This window comes from Notamacropus eugenii, chromosome X (genome assembly GCF_028372415.1).
Source record: "Notamacropus eugenii isolate mMacEug1 chromosome X, mMacEug1.pri_v2, whole genome shotgun sequence".
Lineage (NCBI taxonomy): Eukaryota > Metazoa > Chordata > Mammalia > Diprotodontia > Macropodidae > Notamacropus > Notamacropus eugenii.
In genome coordinates this window covers 70,342,315-70,364,253 of record NC_092879.1, presented here as the reverse complement: position 1 = coordinate 70,364,253, position 21,939 = coordinate 70,342,315, and the positions used below count along the sequence as shown (strand labels likewise).

Below are 21,939 nucleotides of genomic sequence, written 5' to 3'. Positions count from 1 at the left end.
CTTTCTTTATACGGTTTTTTACCCTTCACTGTTTCTCTTTGTGCTATGAGATAATGCCACTCATAATTGTCTATTGTCTTTAATAAGATTTTTTTAGAAGAGTTTATATTCTAATCTGGTTTTGCCTTTGGGTAGCCATCTCTCTCCATTCAGCAAGGAAAACAAATGTTTGCTGACCACAGCACTTTTTGGATATCTTTGGGTCTTTATTGTAGCAATTAATTTGCATTAACTTCTGAATGAGATTATAATCAGCATAGATATCATTTCTGTTATCCATTTCCCATTTTAAATTTTAATAGCTTGTTTAAGTAATTTAGGGTTCGATCTTAATTTTACACCATATTTTTTCTTATTGTTGATTATAAATTCTGATCCTAGTTCTGACAAGTCAGTGGTTTGACTCTAAACATATAGCTAACTTAGAGATAATTTCCATTTTTCCAGGCATTAAAATATAGTCATGGGGCAGCTAGGTGGTGCAGTGGATAAGAGCACCAGTGCAGGAGTCAGGAGGACCTGAGTTCAAATCTCACCTCAGACACTTGACACTCACTAGCTGTGTGACCTTGGCCAAGTCAACCCCAATTGCCTCATCCTGGGTCATCTCCAGTCATCCTGATGAATATCTGGTTACTGGATTCAGATGGCTCTGGAGGAGAAGTGAGGCTGGTGACCTGCACAGCCCTCCCTCACTCAAAACAAAGTCAAAGTACAAGTCATATCATTATTTCTCTGATGGCGTGGTCTTCTTCAGCAACGAAGGACGAACACACACAGAATATAGTCAGTTTTGTTCTTTGTGATGTTATTTAGTGCTCACCATATTCAGTGCCCCCAAATTATTTTTTCCCCCTCTCATTTTATGTTTTTCAATTACATGTAAATTTTTTCTTAACATTTGTTTTTTAAAATTTTGAGTTCAAAATTCTCCCCTTCCTCCCCTTCACTCCTTCTTCCATGAGAAGGTAAGCAACTTTATGTAGATTATGCATGGGCAATCACGCAAAGCATATTTCCATGTTGTTGAGTCGCTTTCAGTTGTGTCTCAACTCTTTGTGACCGTGTTTGGGGTTTTCTTGGCAAAGACCTTGGGGTGGTTTGCTGTTTCCTTCTCTAGTTCATTTTACAGAGGAGGAAATGGAAGCAAATGGGGTGAAATGACTTGCCCAGAATCACATAGCTATTAAGTGTTTTGGTACCAAGGAATCCCTGGTTTCATTACAAGAGCAATCCTTTCTCTTTGGTTAGAGAAGGTGTATTAAATGGTTTATTTCTAGGACTTGGCTCCATTCCTTGTGTGCTTTAGAAACACAGGGGTCTCTAAGTTCTTCAATATCCTGTGGTCCAGTTCTCCTTTAAAAAATCCCACTTTGAAGAGACTCCCAAAGATAGTGCAGGAAGAGGAAGGAGTATAGCCCAAGTCTTCTTCACAACTACTTCAAACTACTTCAGCTACTTCAAAGTGCTTTGGTACTTTTGGGAGTACCAAACCAAGTAGTAATTTGGGAATTCCTTTTTTTATTCATTTATATTTTTAGTTCTTATTTTTAGTTCCAAATTCTTTCCCTTCTTCCATCTCCTCCCCCACCCATTGAAAAGGCAAGAAATAACAATAGTCATTACACAAATGAAGTAATGCAAAGTATATAACCTCTTTAGCCATGTTCTCAAAAAAAAAAAAAAGAAAGAAAGAAAGAAAAAGAAGAGAGAAAAAATATGCTTCAGGCTTCACTCCAAACCTAGCAATTCTCCATCTGGAGGTGAATAGCATTTTTCATTGTTAGTCCTTTGTAATTGTTGTGGATCTTTCACTGTTGATTTTATCTTCATAATGTTGCTGTTGATGTGTAAATTGTTTTGGGTATTCAAGGAGGAATACAGTGAGTTAGTTTTCTAGTCCAGATCAGTTTAGGGAGATAACCAGTAGCTCTCTCATTTCTTGGAGGCTCTCTGAAGCTATTCCCAATTTACCCTGTCTGACCTTGCTTGTACATAGTTGTTTGAATGTTATCTCCTTCTTTAGACTAAGCTCCTTGAGAGCAGGGACTGTTTTTTGTTTTTGTCTTCTCAGCGTTTAGCCTAATCCAGAGCACATACATAGTAGGCACTTAATAAATAAATGCTTATTGACTGGCTGGCTGACTTGTATCTTCATGGAGGGAACTATGAGATCACTTTATAGGGTGAACCAGTGGAGTAGATTGGGATTCCGTGCTATATCTTTGAAGGTTTCTAGAGCAGGGGTGTGGAACTTGTTGTCTGGAGGCCACACGTGGCCTTCTAGGTCCTCAGGTGGGGCCTTTTGACTGAGTCCAAGTTTTACAGAACAAATCCTTTAATTAAGGGGATTTGTTCTGTGAAGCTTGGATTCAGTCAAAGGACCCCACTTGAGGGCCTTGAGGCCACAGGTTCTCCATCCCTGCTACAGAGATAACTTCTGATCACCAAACTGCTTCCTCTTGCCTACCTGTATCAGAGACCAAGCCCTTCCAGCTCCATAAATAATACTATGGGTTCCCTATTCCCTTGATTGGTGTGTGCCTCACAGGGCCCTTTATGTCTCTGTTGGCTTCCAGCTGTGTTTTACATTGCTCCTCAGCTGTTTTCTTACCAACCGTCTTGTTGCCAGCTGTACCTTCTACCCCCCCTCTCCAGTTTTGGAACGATAATCAAATCAATACTGCTGTTGCTACTGGAAAAGGTGGGTTGATGTCTTCCTCCAGTTCCACTCCTCATAACTTCCCCAACCAAAATCCCCCTCCTTGGCCCCCATATCTTTTTGTGTGTTTCTTAGAATTTATGCTCCTTGAGGGCAGATACTTGTTTTTGTTTTTGTCTTTGTATCTCCAGTGCTTAACACAGTGCTTGGAATTTAGTAGGTGCTTTTTCACCTAATCATTTCTACATAAAGCTGTGGTGATTGCCATTCACATGTGACCTTGCCTTTTCTGGTGGTGCTGGTCAGTGTTGACCAAGTCCATTCACCTAACATTTGATGTTCAGCCATGCTGGAATGTTTATCTTTGACTCTAGATGAGACAATGTGGAATAGTGGAAAGAAGAATACTTGGAATCAAAAAAAATTGGGTTTGAGTCCCCATGTCAGTACTTTGGAGTTGTGTGACTTGAACTAAATCACTTCACCTCTTGAGACCTTGGTGTTTTCATCTGTAAAATGAACATAAGACGTTTCCTACCTGCCTCAGGGTTGTTGGGATCAAGCTGCCTTATAAGATTAGAAATCCTGTGTAAATGCTAGCTGCTCTTATGTAAAGGCAGAATGGATTATCTTCTATCAGAAATCTGGCTCTGTGGAATATGGCATTTCAACGTATCAGTAATTTCTCCAGCAACTTTGCAGAGGGTTAGGGGCTGTCAGCTTAGCCCTTGCTGAATGAAGAGTTCCCATCTAGACACTGTAGCATGCTGTAAGGGGCTGTATGTTTATTGGGGGTGGGAAGAAAGGGAGGGAGCTTTTGTTGGATCCTGGATGCTACCATTAGGGGAAAACAAGCGTGGTAAAACCTACTTTTGTGTGTCTCTACTATGGCCCCAGAAACCTATCCAGCAAGCCACAAATATTTTATCCATTAGAACCCATGATGCTTTTGCTGTAGTTAATATTAAAACACAGACACAGAGGCATACACATAAAGAAAAAAAATAAGCCCAGGAGGAAGAAATTATTTTTGTCCTCCAGAGATTTTGGTAGCCTAGTGGGCTGGGAGAAGGGACAGGATCCAGGAAAGTGGGAAATGTAGATTGGAGTGAGTGAGTGAGTGAGTGAGTGTGTGTGTGTGTGTGTGTGTGTGTGTGTGTGTATGTATGTATGTGTATGTATTCTTTGCCAGGTGTAGCAATCTTAGGAGACTTCCTAATCACCTAAAACCTAGCATATATGTGATAGTTCCCTTTTTGTCCCTTATTTCTGCTTCTCTGGCTGATAGGGCACCTACTATAGTATCTTTGAGCTTCAGGTGGAACATATACACTCGATGGTAGAAGCAATATCTGAACAGTTAGGACCTAACCCCTTCTCAAATGCAAATGAGACTATTTTTTCCTTAAATGGTATTGTGACCTTTCTTGGGACTTGGTTGGCTTAGGGAACTAAGGGCTCAGACCATTTATGTCACTTCCTTATCATCTCTGGACAAAGCTACCACCACTATCTAAAGGGACTCCTAGATGCCTGGCTCATGGATTGTAATGAGAGTTTTGCTCAACTGGGTTCTCAAGGGGTTCTTAGTGCCTATCCTTCTTAATGCTATGTCTAAGCAAATTTCCTTTTATTAACTGTTGAATGACCTGCAGGTGTTTGATTTTGGAACTTAAGCTACCCCTGGACTGGCCTAAGTCAGATCCAATCCAGAAAACAGCAGGTATATGACTGGATGAGCCAGGACATCTAGCTTTAAATCCTAGTAGCTCTGCCACTTAGTTGCTATGTGACTATGGGCAAATCTTGTCCCCTCTCTGAGTCTCAGTTTCCTCTCCTGTAAAATAAGGGGTTAGGCTAGATGACCTCCAAAAACCCGATGGAACACTTTGTATGAACCTGTGAGCTCCTATAAGCCTTTCACCATCTGTGTTTGTCCATGGAGCCAAAACAGTGAGAATTCTCATTAAGGCTGGTCATAGTGTGTTTCTAATAGTCACTATGCTGCAGTTATATTCTCTATCCTTCCTCCCCATGGCACACACATTGATCTGGCCAGGTGCCTTAGTAGATCAATAAATAGATGGATACTGGGGTAGAGAGACAAATCAGGAGAGAGCAAAACACAGATGGACAGAGAGGGAAGTCAGGACGTGGGAAGAGGCTTCCCTTCTTTTCTCTCCCATCCCTTTCTCTGTCCTTGCCTCCTTTCTTTGATTCTTCTCTCTGCCCATGCTCCCCTCTTCTTTCCCTTTCTTTTTTCCCTTCCCTTTCTTTCTTTGCCCTTCCCTTTCTAGCACCTCTTCTCCTTTACCACTTTAGCATCTCCCTCTTATACCTTCCTCTTCCTCTCCTTTCCCACCCCTCATACCACGTACCTTCTGCCCCAATCATCAACTACATTCATTTGACTTGTGGGAACTAATGGGGTTTCCATTTGTCCTTGATCTTGATGATTCCACTGTCTTTTCCAGTAGATTGTGTTTGGAAGTCATGAGTTTCATCTTTTGAGAACTGTATTTTGTATTCTGAGAGCTGACAGCCTCATCAGAAATTGTTGCATCCTGGGTTGCTTCCCCGAGTTTCCCATCTTTTGCAGTTTTTAGACTGGGCTCTGCTGAGAGAATGTGCACTTATTTTAGAATTAGCCCAGGCTAAATAGGGATATGAAGTAAAATCTGTTCTGTCACCCCCTCGCCCAAATAAGGCATTGAAAAGCCAAATAGAAGTGATTTATTTTAACTGCTGTTTTAAATGAATTGGTTTTCACCCTTATCTCCCTTTTTTGGGGGGGAGTCTCCTAGTAAGGGAAAGCTTTTATTTAATTTCAGTGAAAATTTTCCCTTAAAAAGTTTATTTTTTTCTCTCAAACTTCTTTGCTTTTAAAAAACATTGCTGTCACTTCCCTATTATCCCATACTCCATATTGCACTCCTTTTTTTTTTAAAGCAAAACAAACTGAACCATTGGCCCTGTCTAATGGTATGTTTCACATTCTGTACCCATGCATCCATTTTTTTACTGAGAGGAAGGAGCTGTGTGCTTCACCATCAGTCCTCTGGAGGCAAGATTGATTATTGCATTAATCTACTGTCTTTTAGTGTTAGTTCCATTTCCATTATTGTGGTCATTGTGAATGTTGTTTTGGTTCTGCTTACTTCACTTGGCATTAGTTTATACAGAAGATCCAAAGTTTGTTTTGTGTTAAATTAGATGTTTAAGTGCCTATCATGTGCTAGGTTTGATCGGCAGTATAAAGAACAGAGGTGTCAAACTCAAGGCCTGCAAAACTCCCTAGTGGTCCCTGTAATTGAGAAATGTCAGAAATAAAATACTACATAGATATTGTTGATTTGTGGTTTTCTGAGTCAATATGCATCCTGCAGAGCCCCCTTTTGAGTTTGACACAACTGGTGTAATGGATAGAGAGACAAGAAGAGAAGAAATTGCCAGTACTGGCTATGTCCCTGAGCAAGGCACAGCCTTTCAATAACCCAGGTAACTCTAAAATCATGTGTTGCTGAGCAGGTGCTAACCTGTATTGGTTGAGGCAGTATGCTCTTTTGGGAGTTCCTTATACCACTGAAATCACAGGTCCTGCTTCGTCCCCCCCCCCCCCCCCCCCACTCCCTTAATGTACAAGATACTGTGCTACATGAGGGGAATACAGAGAGGAAAAAAACAGTAGTCCCTGCATTTAAGGATCGTAACGTCCTAGATTTAAAGCTGGCAGGGCCTCGGAGGCCATCTAGTCCAACCGTCTCATTTTACAAAGGAGGAAACTGAGACCCACGGAGGCCAAGAGACTTGTCTAGCAAATTAGGAAGATGGAATTTAAGCCCAGGTCTTCTTTGCTCCACATCCAGTGTACTTTCCAGTGCAACATGGTACCACCTTCATTCTCCTAGTAGGATAAGTATGAAACTTACTAAGTATTTTCTGCAGATAGAGCAGCACGCCACAGAAATTTACCTGAAGGAGGTCACCCCTGAGCTGAGGTGAAGGAAGACAGGGATTTTCAAAGTAGGAGGTGAAGATGGGAATGCATTCTGGTACCTGGTGTGGCCTATGGAAATGGGAAAGTAGTAAATGGAAGGTCAGGTTCAGGGAGCAGCTAATAGTGCAATTTGGTTGGGAAGGGAATAATATGAAATTAGTTTGGAAAAGTGGTTTGGTACTGGATCATGGAGGGCCTCAATGCCAGGGCAAGGAGTTTATATTTTATGTAATAGTAAGTAGTCCCTTCTGAATAGGTGAGTGATATGGTTGACCTGTACTTTTCTTAGCTAGAATGGGGGCTGTGTGAATGGAGAAAAGGGGATGGATGGAATATATTATGGAGTTAAAATGGACAAGATTTGGCAACTGAATGGGTTTAGGGGAGTGAGAAGCCAAGGATGACTCAAGTTGTGAACCTGAGTGACTGAGAGGTAGGTGGTGCCCTCAATGGAAATGGGGAAAAAGTCCTCTATGTCCCTTCTCTGACCTACTCCCAAACTACTCAGTCATTAAACTGTTTCAAGATTAGTTAGCCAGCTGCCTTTATGAGTACTGATTGAATTTCCTTGGAATGGAAAGTGCTAATCTCCTTGACTGGAACAGCAAGTGTATTTAATGAAACTCCCTGTTCCTACCTGCTGTAAAGTAAAAGATAAACCTTTGGTACTTTCCACTTAGTTGTCATGAATAAATGCTGACCCAGTACCTGGTTTGCCCAGGAAGTATTCGACTCCCAGTCACTGAAGGGGACTTCAACAAGAGGCTGGATGGTCACTTATCAGAGAGATTGTAGTTGGGATTCTTTTTGGTGTAGAGTTTGGCCACTGAAGTCTCTTCCAACTCTGAAACTCTGGTTCTGTGAAATGCTTATTCTTTAAAGGAAAATTGGGTTTTTCCTGTTTTTACTTGGCCTCGGGAGGATGATGTTACCTGAACAAGACAATGAATTTTACTGCCTCAGTTGTGCTTTCTCTTTATCTGATGACATGCTTCCTGGCTCTGAGCTTAAGGTGTGTGTCATCTCCTTGTTGAACTCTTCCAATAGCATTTACTCCTCAAGAAAGCTATATCCTGCCCCCCTTCTCTTCCCCAACCATTTAGCCTCAGGAAGAGGGCTTCTTATCCCTCCTTAATTAGAGCTTGCTTCTGGGTTTTAGGCAAATTTGTTCCTCCAAATTTGCTCTGCCTTTCTGTACCTGAAGTATAATCAGAGACATAGATTGTTGTACCTGAAAGGGAAGGGAAAGAAGGGAAGGGAAGAATCATTTCTATAGTACATACTGTGTGCCTAGAGCTTCACAAAGATCTGATTTGAAAAGATCTTTAGAGATTTGACCCCAAACCCAGCATTGTGCATATGAGGAATCTGAGGCCGTAGAGAGGAAGTGCCTTGACCAAGGTTATGTCGAAAGTTTGTGGAAGAGTTAAAACTATAATCCATCCCACTTGACCTGTAGGCCAGTATTTTCTCCTGTACCAGAGGTTCTCAAACTTATTTGGCCTACTGCCTTCTTTTAAAAAAAAAAAAATTAATCAGTGCCCCCTGGTAATCTACTTTCTTTAACTCTAACTTTTTTTTGAAATTAACATAATTTCAAAAAAATATAAAATATGTTTTTTAAAATGACACATCTTAAATGTAATAATTTATTGTAAATTTGTGTTTTTTTCCCTACATTGAAATTTTGATGATGCAGTGGTATCCTATTGTAGACAAGTAATATTCACATATTCCTGCTGATGTATGCTGGACTTCCCCAGCTAGCCTGCCAATACTTGCTTGTTAAGACCTGTCAGTGGACTTGGCCACTACCACCCCCACTCCATTGTTCCAGTGCTCCCAGGGGGTAGTATTGCCCACTTTGGGAACCTCTGTACAAAACAGATGATTTTAACTCATAGCCAGGATCTGATTTTTAAGACTTCATGTAAAAATGCTCCAACTGGATTTTGAAGACCCTTTATCTCTAAATTTACAAAGCTGGGGGTGGGTTCTGGGGAGCTAACTAGTGATAATTCCTTCCATCCTCCCCTTTTCTAGCATATTAAAGCTCATTGCTTCTCTTCTACTTCTCTGGGAGTTTTCCTTGTTTTGTTAATGTTAATTATTATCATTATTCACAGTTAACACCTCATTGTTGTGTGGAAGTGATTTTGGGTACTTGAAGGAAATGCCATCAGAGTACAATTTCTGGTAGCTTCTCCTAGAGCTAGAAAGGCTTCAGCTTCTATCCCAGTGGTGGTATCGATCCAACGTCTAAGGACCAGCTTACCTCAGTTAAAAAAGACACCACAAAAAGGTTAGCTGCCAGAGAATGATTAAAAAAAAAAAGGTATATTAATTCGTGAAGAACCAGCCATGTTCAGTTATCCCTTTCATCTTGCAACTTTCCCCATTGCTGTTTTGATGGACCGCATGTTGGTGTAAGAAATTAAATGGGAATTTTTTGGGAGTTCTGTGGAAGTCACAGACAACATGCAAAGACCAACAGATGACACAGAATAATGCCATAACAATTCAGACTTCTCTGGTACAAAGGGAGGGCCAAAACTTTTTACTCAGATTTTCCAGATCATGGGGGTGGGGGAGTGTGATGCACCCCTAACTCCTGCAGTGTATAAGAGATAACTATAATAAGATGTGTAGTTGTGATCTGCATTGGTGCCCCCCACTGATGAATTCCCAGATGATTTAAAGGATTGTTATCATAGTTGACATTTATAGAGTGTTTTATGGTTTACAAAGAGCTTTGCATACATTAGCTCATTTGAGCCATGAAAGTAGATGGTGTGATTACCATCTCCTAGTCTCTTCTCCCAGTTTTCCCCCTGGGTTCTATCCCTGCCTTCTTCACCCCATGTATCTTATTGTTACTCAGTTATTGAGGCATCCTGATAATTATACCTTTTACATGTCTACTGCTTGTAGCTTTTCTCAAGTTCTTTCATTGTCATGATTTTATTTGACCCTCACAATAACCCTAGGAGGTGGGTTCACTTATTGATGATGAGGAAGTTGAGACTCAAAGAGATGGTGACTTGCCTATAGACTCCAACTTTTTTTTAAGAATTAAATTATTTGTTTTCAGTGTTCTACAATCACTTCCATATCTCTTAGATTTTTTTCCCCTCCCTCCCCCTCCTTCTCTCCTCCTTCCCTCACCGAGACAGCATACAATTTTATATAGGTTCTACACATACATTCCTATTAAATACATTTTCACTTTAGTCATGTTGCATAGAAGAGTTAAAATGAATGGTAGAAATCATAAAAAAAAAACATAACACAAAAGAAAATCATCTGCTTCATTCTGCGATCTAGTTCCATAGTTCTTTCTCTGGATGTGGAAGGCATTTAGACTCCAACTTTAAGGACTTCTAGCTTGGTGCTGTACAGAGTTAATGTCTTTGCCTATAAGGCACAGTACAGAACCAGCAGAGGAAAATGGCCTGGGAGTTGAGGTGCAGACACTTCTAATTTGGGTAGGTGAATGTGTCTTGATGGAATGGAAGAAGATAGTTTGAGTTTTCCTTACATAGATAAAGCTGTGTTACTCTTGAGAGCATCAGGTTTTTTATCTTGTTTTTTGACCTATGAAATAGAACCCTTCCTTGGATGGAGCTCATGAAACTAGGGTCACTTTACCGTAGTGTAATTCAAGGAAAAAAGATTTTCATAGTTTGTAAAGATGAGGCACCTGCATCTCAGCTCACTACTTTTTGTGTGTGCAGTGTCTGGAACTGAAGAAAGGCTGCATGCCCATGTTTGACAATTAGCTCTGTCCTGGAATTTTGGAGAGGCTGAGAAATGTAGATACAATTTGTATAAAGAAAGGGACCTGGGTTCTAATCCTGGTTCTGCCATTGACTTGTTATGTAGGCAAGTCACTTCCTCTCTCTGGGCCTTAGTCTCCTCCTTTATAAAATGAAGGAACTGGACTGGGTGTGCAATAATAAGATCATAGATTTAGAATTGGAATGGACCTCTCCGCCCTTTTTTACAGATAAGGAAGGTGAGGCCCAGAAAGGGGAGGGAACTTGCCCAAGGTCATAGTAAGTAGTAGAGCCAGGTCCTCCGATGCCAAATCCTGTGCTCTTTCTAGCCATAATAAGATGACCTGGAGTCTCAAATTTGTTGTTTAAAGGGTGCTTTTTCCATAGCCATCCTGTGAGGAAGGTCATTTAGGTATTATCATTTCCATTTTGCACAAGTGGAAATGGAGGGTCAGAGAGAGGTACAGTGGTTTTCCATAGGCAAATGGCTAATATGGAGCAGAAAGGGTCCTCTCCTGAATCCTGGGCCAGTACTATTTCCACTCTTCCAAACTACTGCTAAAGCCCCTTCCAGTTCTTACAGTGGGCAAATAGCATATGAAAGGATGCATGATGTTGGTGATTTAAAAGAATAAAGCCTAGGCTGATGGTGTGTTGATTTTAGATGCTTAGTGGTCAGGTCTGGCTTTTTTAGGTTCTTAGTGCTTGAGACCTTGCACAGAGCAGGAGATGGTTCTTGATTGGATGATTTTCTCCTCTTTTATCCTGTTAGGAATGACTAGCTAAATGACACTCAATTGAGGTAACCCCTCCCCCTAAACCTCTGAGCAACTGGTTTTAGGTAGGCAGCTTTGGTCTGTTTCTTCTGTGGAAAAGATAGGGGAGTATTAGAGGCTAGAACTCAGTCCTGGGAGCTAGGAGCCTAGTTCTGGTCATAACTCTGCCATTAGCTGTCTCCTACCAACTTGATAGGCAAGTTATAGACGGTCAGATTTGGAAGGGACCCAGGAGGCTTTCTCTTCCAGTTCACTGATTTTATGGTTGAGGAAACAGAGGCTTAAAGAAAAGAAGGCACTTGGATAAGATCACACAAGCAGTAAGTATTAGAGTTTAGACTAGCATCTGGGTCCTCAGACTCCAAATCCAACATTCTCTTTACATGCCACACTGGGGCCTGGGTTCTTCTCCTTTTAGAATTAGGGTCTTGGATAGAATGGGGAGTGGTCTGAGTGATGATGGTGACTGAATGCCATCTCTCAGACTGTTCAGTGGCAAACTAAAATAGGTCATTTGTCTTTGGTGGATCAGCAGCCCTTTTTTTTCCTTCCTTCTAAGGTATATGCCAGTGTACCAGGTACCCCTTTGCTTTCTTGTTATCATCTGCCTGTTCCACAATCTTTGCCAGGGTGCTAAGCCCAAAAGAATCAGGTAAGATTCCCTCCCAGTGATATTAGCATTTTTAAAGGGTACTCTACAAACCTGAAAAACTTTACAGGCCTGAAGGAATCATTTGTCCCAGATCTTTCTCCATTTAAGGAGAGCACCCAGGGAATTCTTATTTCCTACCTGACTGCTTTCCTAGAGTTGATCATCACCAGAAACTTGTCATTCTGAAAAATGAAATCATCTTAAAATCATCACCCTTTCAGGTCATCTCCTATCCTGGTTGTTGAACTGCAGCATACCCCTGTGCTGGTAACCCTGCTCTCCTCCCCTCGCCTCCCCCCCCAATTCAGCTTCAGTTTCTTTCAATGTGTTGTGAGCTTTTTGAGGACAGGGACTCTCTTAGGCCTTTCTTTGTATCCCTAGTGCTTAGCACAGTGCCTGGCCATCTTCTTTCTGATCATTCTTATTTTGGCTTTTGCCAACCTGTTCAGTGGGCCCATCTCATATTGCAGAGGATTTGTGGGGAGAGCTGCTAATGGGAGTAAACACGGTAGGGAGTTAGTTACCAAGGTTATAACACAGAGGTGCACATTAAAGGAGGCAGTGTTGTCTAGTGGTCAGGGCCTTTACTGGATTTGTAATCAGAAGACCTAAGTTTGAGTCTCAGCTCTGCTATCATGCTGTCTGTGTGACCTTGGCTGAAGTAATCTTACCTTAGTGTCCTTATCTGTAAAATGGGCATGATAATTTCTCCCTGGGTTATTGTGGGGAACTCACTGTCTAAACTGTAAAATCCTGTAGAAGTGTGGGTTGGTCATAATAATGGTAACAAATGAGACAGAGGGTTTGTAGGGCTTCCTTGTCAGTCTTCTTATGTGGTCTTCTACTGGGTAGAGGAGCCCGTAGCCATTTCTCTCTTGCCACCCTCTCCCCAGTTACCTCTGTCCCTTATGTTTCCTTTCTCTCTACTCTTTCTTCACTGGGAAGTTCATGAAGGATCTGGGTTCCCCCCATCCTAACTGGACAAATACTTCTCCTCTCCTCTCGCTGCCCTCTTCCACCTTCCCCACTGCCCTCTGCCCTTTTCCCTGAAACCTGATGCCCTATTCCATTTTCTCTTCCCCTCTTTCTCCTTTCTCATCCTCCCTGCCCTATTCTTTTCCTCCTTTTCCCTCTCTTCTTTTCTTCCTCCTCCTTCCTTCCCCATCCCCTCTTCCTTTCTTTCCCTTTTCCTCTCTTCCTCTTTTCAGATTACATGCATACTGTGTGCCAGGCACTGTGCTAAGTGCTGGGGATACAAAAAGAGACAAAAGACAGTCCTTGCCCTCAAGGAGCTCACAGTCTAATGGGGGAGACAACGTGCAAACAAATATAAATAAAACAACAGTGTACAGGAGAAATAGGAAATAATGAAAAGAGGGAAGGTGCTGGAATTAAGAAGGCTTAGGGAATGCTTCCTGTAGAAGATGGGATTTCAGTTGGGATTTAAAGGAAGCTAGGGAAGTCAGGAGTCAGAGCCGAAGGAGAGTGTTCCAGGCACAGAGGATAGCCAGAGAAAATGTCCTGTGTCTTTTTCACGGGACAGGAGACCAGTGCAAGAAGACCAGAAATGTAAAAGGAGCTAGGTTAATAAAGGGTTTTGGAGGCCAAGGAGAGCATTTTGTATTTGCTTCTAGATACACTAGGAAGTCTCTGGAGCTTGTTGAGTGTGTTTGTATGTGGGTGACCTGATCATATCTTTGTTTTAGGAAAATCACTTTAGTGGCTGGATTGGGAATGGATTGAAGCGGGGAAACTTGAGCCAGGCAGATCCCCCAGCAGGTTATTGTAGTAATCTTGGGGTGAGGTGATGAAGGCCTGCACCACGGTGGTAGCAGTGCCAGAGAAGTGAAGGAGGTGTATTTGAGAAATGTTGCAAAGGTGAAATGGATAAGCCCTGGAAGCAGCTTGAATATGGGGGATGAGAGAAGTGCTAGTCACAGATCTCTAGGGTATTTTCCTAGAGATCACTGTTGAAGTTGACATGGAAGCTTTATTCTTTGGGACTGGCCATTCAGTTACTTCTGAAAACACCTAAGTATACCATCAAGTATCTCATAATTCTCTGTCTAGTCCACAAAAGTGGCATGGGAAACATGGTTGAATATTATGTTAAAATCTAGGTAAGCTGTAGGTGACAGCATTCCCTGTTCTACCAGTCTAGTAACTGGAAGAATGTAGAAGGAGCAAATGAGGTTAACCTGGTGTGACCTGTCCTGGAGGGAGCCACGTTGACTTTATTTTTTTTTAAGTCATCGGCTTCCTTTTGTAGATATTTATTAAACATTCTTTTAATAATACATCCTAGAATTTTTCCAGGAATCAGCCAAATTCCCCTGCCTCTTCGTGTGTTATCTGACATACAGTGAAACTCATTTTAAAGGTGGTTCTTTTATTTGGATTTCTCAACTCTCCAGTACTGTACATCTTAAGGAAAAACGGAAGTAGCACAAAGTTGTAAATCTGAGTTCACTGAGCTTATAGTCTGGGGTGGGAGCGGGGGTGTGGATGTGTATGGAATGATGAATTTTACAAAATTATATTAACATTGAAATAATATAATTTTGAGAATGGGAGGTAGGTAGGTGGTTTAGGGGACCTGAAGTCAGGAAGACCTGAGTTCAGATCTGGCCTCAGACACTTACTACCTTTGTGACCCTGAGCAAGTCACTTAGCGTTTGTTTGCCTCAACTGAAGAAGGAAATGGCAAACCACACCATTAAGTTTGTCAAGAAAAGTATATGGCAGTTATGGTTCATGGGGTCATAGAGTCTGATGTGACTGAATGACTGAACAACCAGCAACAATTTTAGGAAACAAAACCCAAATAAACCCAACCTTATCTTGTCTCTGGGTATCTCGGTAACAAAGGGTCATATGGTGGGATCAAGGATGCGCAGAAAATAAATATTCCAATTAAGTTCTATGTGCATATATACAAGTACTCTTACACATGCTCACACATTGTTACAGTGTCCGTTTCAGTGTTACAGGCTGTAGTCTCCTCTATGAAATCCAGCCCTCTCCCCTAACTTCAACTTTCTACTTGTTCCAAATTCTATCCTAGCACTTTGGTTCTGACTTAATAAAGCTAAACGGTGACTGTGTGAGGATATTAGACATGAATTCATTGATGAGCTTGGAGTAGTGGTTAAGGGGATATTGTTGAGATCTCTGCCCCGGCCCCAGATTTCATTGTTTTGACTGTCTAGTTTTTTCCTTGGTATCATATGGTATTAGCATGTTGGTGATGGTCATGAAATACATGTTCTCTAAGGCATTTTCATGGCTCTCTCTGACACAAACATCCATTGAATGGATAAATTTCCCATGACAGAAGATTTCTGGGAAGTTGAGCAGAATGGTTACTGGGGTTACCAACACCTGTGATGATAAACTTAGCTACAGAGAAGAAGAATGAATGAAAAAGTATTGAGGTTTGGCTTTGTGACTGAACTGTGCTAAGTGCTAGGGATACAAATATTAAAAATGGCAGTTACTACTCTCCTGGAGTTCATAGAAAAGAATCTGGTTGCCAGGCCCATAGAAAGGCCTGCAAAAAAGGTGACCTGCCAAAGGTGCTATGGTAGGTCAGATCACAAAAGACCAGGGGTCCTTATGATGCACCAGCAGATCAAATGACAGGGTCCAGGGCACATTTTAAGGCCTGATTGTCCTCTCTCTCATTGGAAAGCTTGTAGTTATTGCTTCCCAACTCATCCAGGTGGTGTGAACATCTAGTATAGGGGAGGGGTAAAGGGAAGGCCAGGCCTTTTCCTCACATTTTGCCCAGCCACCCCATAGTATTTCAGTGTTCATTGGGGTCATAGGAGGCACAGACTTGGTCTTGTAGACAAAAGGAGAAGTTCGTAGATTGTTCAGAATTTGGCGCAGTTCACCAAGGAAGAGCCTCTGTTGGAAAAGACCTTAAATGCCTTGTATTCTCAACTGTACCTGATTGTGCACCCATTCAGCATCCACAACCAGTGGTCATTTGGCTCCTGCTTGAAGACCCTTCGTCGTGGGAGCTCTCTCCCTCTCAAGATAGCCTCTTCTCTTTGTTCCATAGCTTATTCTTCCACCACTGAGGATGTTGTTCTCATAATCACTATAATCACAATAATCACAATAAACTCCTTTCCAAGCTAAATCTCACCAGTTTCTCTACTGAGCTTTTGTAGATGGTTTTAAGTACTTTCATCATCCTGACCCAGCTCTAGAATGGGCCAGTTTGTCTTCAATTTATCAATCTCATTCTGCCAAACAGAGCACAATGTGGTCTAACTAGGGTAGTGACAGTTGGAGTATTATCTGTGTATTTTAAGACATTGAACTAAGGAATAAAACTCTTCAGAGGGCATGTGTGCATGCATGCTTGTGTACATAAATCAAAACAAGTAAGACTAGTTCTTTCTTTGAATCGCTGGAATAAAATGTAATGATTTTTTTTCCTGAAGCTTCTTCCCCTGTCTGATGGAATGGATGGCTTCAGAGAGATCTGGGAACCTGGGATATGGGATTCTTTCCCTGACCTTCTCTGTCTCCTAGCTTTCCTGACTGCCTTCCAGTCTCGGCTAAAGTGCCACATTCTGTTAAGAAGCCTTTTCTTGGTGCCTTCCCTCTGGGATTATCTATACAGACTGTGTCTATGTAGCTATTGCATGTTCTGTCTGGGAGACTGGGAACTCCTTGAGAGCACTGAACTCTTCTGTGACTTTTCTTTGTATCCTCAGCACTTAGCACAGTGCCTGATACACAGTAGGTGTTTAGTCACTCAACACGCATTTATTTACTAATCAGCTAAGCTTAAGATCACCTCATTCTCTATACCACGTTCCCTGCTGCTGCCAACACCCACTTCCCCTGGGATGCTAGCTGTGTCTTCAAACGACAGTGCAAATTGAGGATGATGGGTAATAGTAGGGAGCTGTAGATCCTGGTGTCAAACTCAAATAGAAATAAATCCCTGCTGGGCACACACTGACTTGAAAACCACAGATTAACATTGTCTGTATTGTATTTGTATTCATTTTCTTAAATGTTTCCCTGTTACATTGTATACAAGTAATAGCAATATTGTACAGTGTCAAGTCTGAATGACTTAGCTATTCTGAGCAATACAATGATTGAAGACACTTCTGAAGGACTCATGAGGAAAAATGCTATTCACATCTGAATGCAGATAGAAGCAGACTTTTTCTTTGCTTTCTTTCTTTTTTCTTTTTCTTATTTTTTTTTGGTCTGTGTTTTCTTCCACAACATGACTGACATGGAAATATGTTTTGCATGTGACTACACATGGATAAGCTGTATCAAATTGCTTGCCTTCTCAATGAGAGGGGAAAGAGAGGGAGAATTTGGAACTCAAGAATTTTCAAAAAACAAATATTAAAAATTGTTTTTACATGTAATTGGGGAAAAATAAAATGCTAAATTAAAAAAACCCCCAAAGATTTCCCTGTTATGTTTTAATCTGGTTCACTTGGTGGTCTGTTTGCCAGTTTGATACTTTTGCTGTAGAGAGCAGATATCCCTTCTGCTTCCTCTTTCCATATTCTCATGATATGTGACACATGGTTTGACAAGTGAATAACAAAACACAGTTTTGAACCTCAAGAAGGATATCCAGGATTTTCAAGCCATCTTCCGACAAGCATTTATTAGGAACCTACTACGTGCCAGACTAGGCAACTAAGTGACTTAGTGGATAGAGTCCCAGGCCTGGAGTCAGGAAGACCCAAGTTCAAATTTGGCCTCAGACACTTAGCGTGAGTGGGACCCTGGGCAAGTCACTTCATCCTTTTGCCTCACTTTCCTCATCTGTAAAATGAGTTGAAGAAGGAATTGGCAAACCACTTCAGTATCTTTGCCAAGAAAACTCTGAATGGAGTTACGAGGAGTCTAAAATGACGGAAACAATTGAACAACATCTACGAGATGTGCCAGATACTCTGCTGGTTGCTGAGTATACAAAGACAAAAGTGATAGAGTCCCTGCACTTATGGATGTTACAGTCTAAGGGAAGCAGCATTTACATCTTTTGTTGTTTAGTCATCGAGTCATGTCCATTTCTGGGAATGTTGAGTGTGACATGTCTATGGGACAACTAGTTCAAAATGTCCAAGAAGGAGTTGATGATATGAGACTGGAACTCAGGAGAAAGGCTAGGGCTGGAAGTGCCAATCTGGTACTTAATATTACTTTGGCTCCGAAGGATTTTCACATTTATTATCTCATTTGATGCTCATAATACTGCTAAAGTAGATAGAGTATAATTATCTGGCTAGATTTTGCAGGTGAGAAACTTAAAACCATTTCCTCCAAGCCCATCATTTTAGGGATATGGAAACCAAAGCAGGGGCCAGAGACTTAACCAAGGGTCTTCCAGTTCAGGAGTAGCTGAGCACTTCTTTCCATGGCTCCTTTGCAAAGGAGAATCACTATGGATTGCATCAGCCTTCATCCAGTGAAACACAAAGGAAAAAATGAGATGAACTCAGTAGCATTTATTAAGCTTCTATTACGCGGTAAGGACTGTGCTAGTTGGAGAAAGAAAGGAATACACTTTCTGCTCTGTTGGCGCTAAGTCTAATGGGGGAGACCCACATCGCAAATACCTATGTACCAAATATATAGAGTAAAAATTGGAGGTAGTCATTAGAGGAGAGACTAACGTTAAGAGCATCTGGGAAAGCTTTTCATAGAAGATAAGGGCTCTGCATTTACCTTTCGTGTGGTTTTAAAAAATTTATTGACGCCTTTAGTTTTCATATCAGTTATACCCATATAATGCATCCAAACTGGGATTTTCCTTCTCACAAAAAAATTCAGCAAAATCAGTGTAGCAACTATGTCTCTCTGTCTCTGTCTCTCTCTGTCTCTCTCTCTCTCTCTCTCACTCTCTCTCTTACACACACACACACACACACACACACACGTTCTTTAACCAATTTCCCACCTCCTCAAAGAAAGGAGGGAGGTTTGTTTCCTTATCTCTGTCCAAAGCTGAGATGGATGACTACTTTTATGCATTTAACTTGCTTTTTGTGTGGTTTTTTTTTTAACCTTACCTCTTTTTTGTGAATTGTTTTCCTGTTTCCTGCTTACTTCACTCTGCCACTCTCCATTCATGTTTTTCTATTGTTCAATAATACTCTATTACTTCACATATCACAGTTTGTTAAATCATCCCCCAACTGATGGGCACCCATTTTGTTTCTAGTTTCTTGTTACCGTAAGTGATGCTGTTATTAATATTCTGGTATACACTTGGGTTCTTTTTGTCTTTGACCTCCTTGGAGTATATACTTAGTAGTGGGATATCTGAACTAAAAAGTGTAAATGATTTTGTGCCTTTTTTCCCTCTCACATAATTTCAGTTTTCCATAATTAAAAAAAATTTAAACTCTTATCCATTTACCTGATGCCCTCGTCCAATGTCTCGTAATGGTATGAAAATTGCCATGGGTTCTCGAAGGCTGAAGCAGTGAAAAGCTGGACAAGCTGAGTACTGGCCTGGGAATGGCTGGTGTCATTTGTCTGAAGACTAGCCTAGTTAAGTCCACAGAGGCTTTTTACCAGCTTGACTGCAGGGTGATGAATTTTTTAGCTGTGACCATTCTCAAAGACTGTCTTCTAAATTGTAAAGGCATCAGAGGCAGCACCCACACTGATTGATTCAGGAGTTCTTGAGGCTTTAGAGAAACCTTTATACAAAGCCTTCTTTATTTTGGGATTCTGCAAGGTCTACTGCCCTTTCTACTGCACTATACTGTCTTTTCTTTGTTGCTTTGCTCTGTTCATCTTTCAGGTCCATGATTTTTGTAGACAAAATGCTTAGGTGGCCCTCTCCCCCACACTCAATTCAGATGTCAGAGAGAAATCCTGAGGGGATCACCTCATCTGAAGGTTTCACTATCCCACTTAGTGATGTGAGCACCACATAGCACCTGCACACTTGTTTCGAGCATTTACTGCCCGTAAAACACTTGGCTGGCACTTATGATTGAGAATATATCTAGGATGATACGACATAGAGAATTAGTATAATCCAGAATAACTATAGAAGTACTTACGAAGTGCAGTGTGAGAGTTCAAGGCAGGCAAAAGATTGTTCTTTTATTATTGTTAGTGAAAATTGAAAAATAGAAACCCAGAAGAGGCTCCCGATGGTCTTCATTAAACGTGGGTTTGTTAGCCCAAGTTGGCCCCCAGCCCCCCACTGACAAACTAGAGAGATCACTTTCATTACACAAAGCACGCTCAACAAAGAATATGGAGAATATTTTTCAGCTGGTGAGAAATGTTATACCCCTTTTAACTACTAAAAAGCATAAAGGTCAAGATGGAAGAATAGGCATAGTTGGAGGCTGCCAAGAGTACACAGGAGCTCCATACTTTGCAGCAATCTCAGCCCTCAGAGTGAGTGCTGATCTCTCCTACGTATTCTGTACCAAAGAAGCAGCCCCTGTGATTGTCACAGTTGATTGTTCACCCTGTTCTTGATGGTTCTAATGCTGTTCAAGAAGTTGCTAAGTGGTTACCCAGATTACATACCATTGTCATAGGACCAGGCTGAGGCAGAGATGATGCCCTACTGGAGAATGTGAAGGGCATTATAGAAAAATCCAAGGTCAGGGGTATTCCCGTGGTCATTGATGCTCATGGATTGTGGCTCATTGCTCAGCAGTCTTCCATTATTTAAGGTTATCAGGAGGCAGTTCTCGTACCCAGCTATTTGGAGTTCAGCAGACCCTATGAAACCATGCTTAGAACCTCAGTAGATAGTAATGATAATCATAAATGTGTGTTGAAACTCAGCCAAGCCTTAGGGAATCTGACAGTTGTTCAGAAAGGAGAGAAAGATATAATTCTGGATGGTGAAAAAGTGCTTGTGTGTAGTCATGAAGGAAGCGGTAGAAGGTGTGGTGGACAAGAAGACTTTCTGTCAGACTCACTTGGAGTCTTAGCACACTGGGCGTTACTTGCTGGACCCGATAAAACAAATGGTCAGAACCCTTTCCTCGTGGCTGCCTTTGGGGCATGTTCTCTCACATGCAGTATAACTACCAGGCCTTTCAGAAATATAGGTGCTCGATGACCACCACTGACATGATTGGCAAAGTGGGGTTGGCATTCAACAAGCTATTTGAAACTTGAAGCAAGGGAAGCAAGACACCTCAGGAAGCAAAGCGTCTCTGGCTATAGGAGTCCCTTGGGCAGAAGTGCTCTGGCAGCACCCACTTCTTATTTTTAAGACTAGGGATTAAGGTGATTTCTTGAGAGTTTGGAATACGGGAAGCATTGGCTGAAATAAGATGTAGCTGCAAATGTTCTAATAAAACTAAACTGAAAGAAAAAAAGAAAATTGAAAAATACCTATTTTGTCAATTCATTTCTAAATATACTAACTGCTTATTTGATGGCTTTGTGACCTGACACTTCAATATAGGTTTCAAGGGATAATTTTTTTTTAAACATTTATTTATTTAAAAGATTGTTCTTGAGATGCAGCAGGGACATAGTATTTTTATAGCAGGCCTGCCCAACGTGCCACTGCCAAAGGATTTCAGGCAGCCACTGCTTCGCATTTTCTCTGGTTTGTCACATGACCTGTGGCAACCAACCATCCTCATTCTGTCTCTAGTTACCTTTACTTGGAAATTGAACTGCTAAAAACCTATCTGTGGACCGAAGAAGATTAGCCTTTTTAAATTAAGGCCCCTCCCTACTGCCAAGTTGTGCAGGTCTGATTTAGAGCTAGGAAAGCTCCTTTTTGGAATCTTGCCTCAGATAATTGACTAGCCTTGTGACCCTGGAAAAGTCATTTCATCTTGCTGAACTCTTTAGGTTTGTTTGTTTTACCAGGAGGGAGGGAATGGATGTTAGAACTTGGTAATTTTTGAGATAATAAGAAGTTAGAAATAGTACTTGCTTTCAAGGTGCTTCAGTTTGATGGCTACCTTTGGAAGACTCATAGGCTGTAGAGTTGGTAGGGACTTTAGAGATTGTTTGTACAGGATTTAGAGTGACAAGACTTGACAGCTGCTTGGATGTGGGAGCTGAAGCAAAGGGAGTCA

General features: G+C 41.4%; 1 protein-coding gene and 1 pseudogene across 3 annotated transcripts in view; both read left to right on the top strand.

Moving 5' to 3' along the window:
* Positions 1-21,939, top strand: part of CD99L2 (CD99 molecule like 2) — a 123,673-nt gene that overhangs the window by 10,183 nt on the left and 91,551 nt on the right. The window lies entirely within an intron of this gene.
* LOC140515766 (ATP-dependent (S)-NAD(P)H-hydrate dehydratase pseudogene) lies at positions 17,767-21,108 on the top strand (annotated as a pseudogene).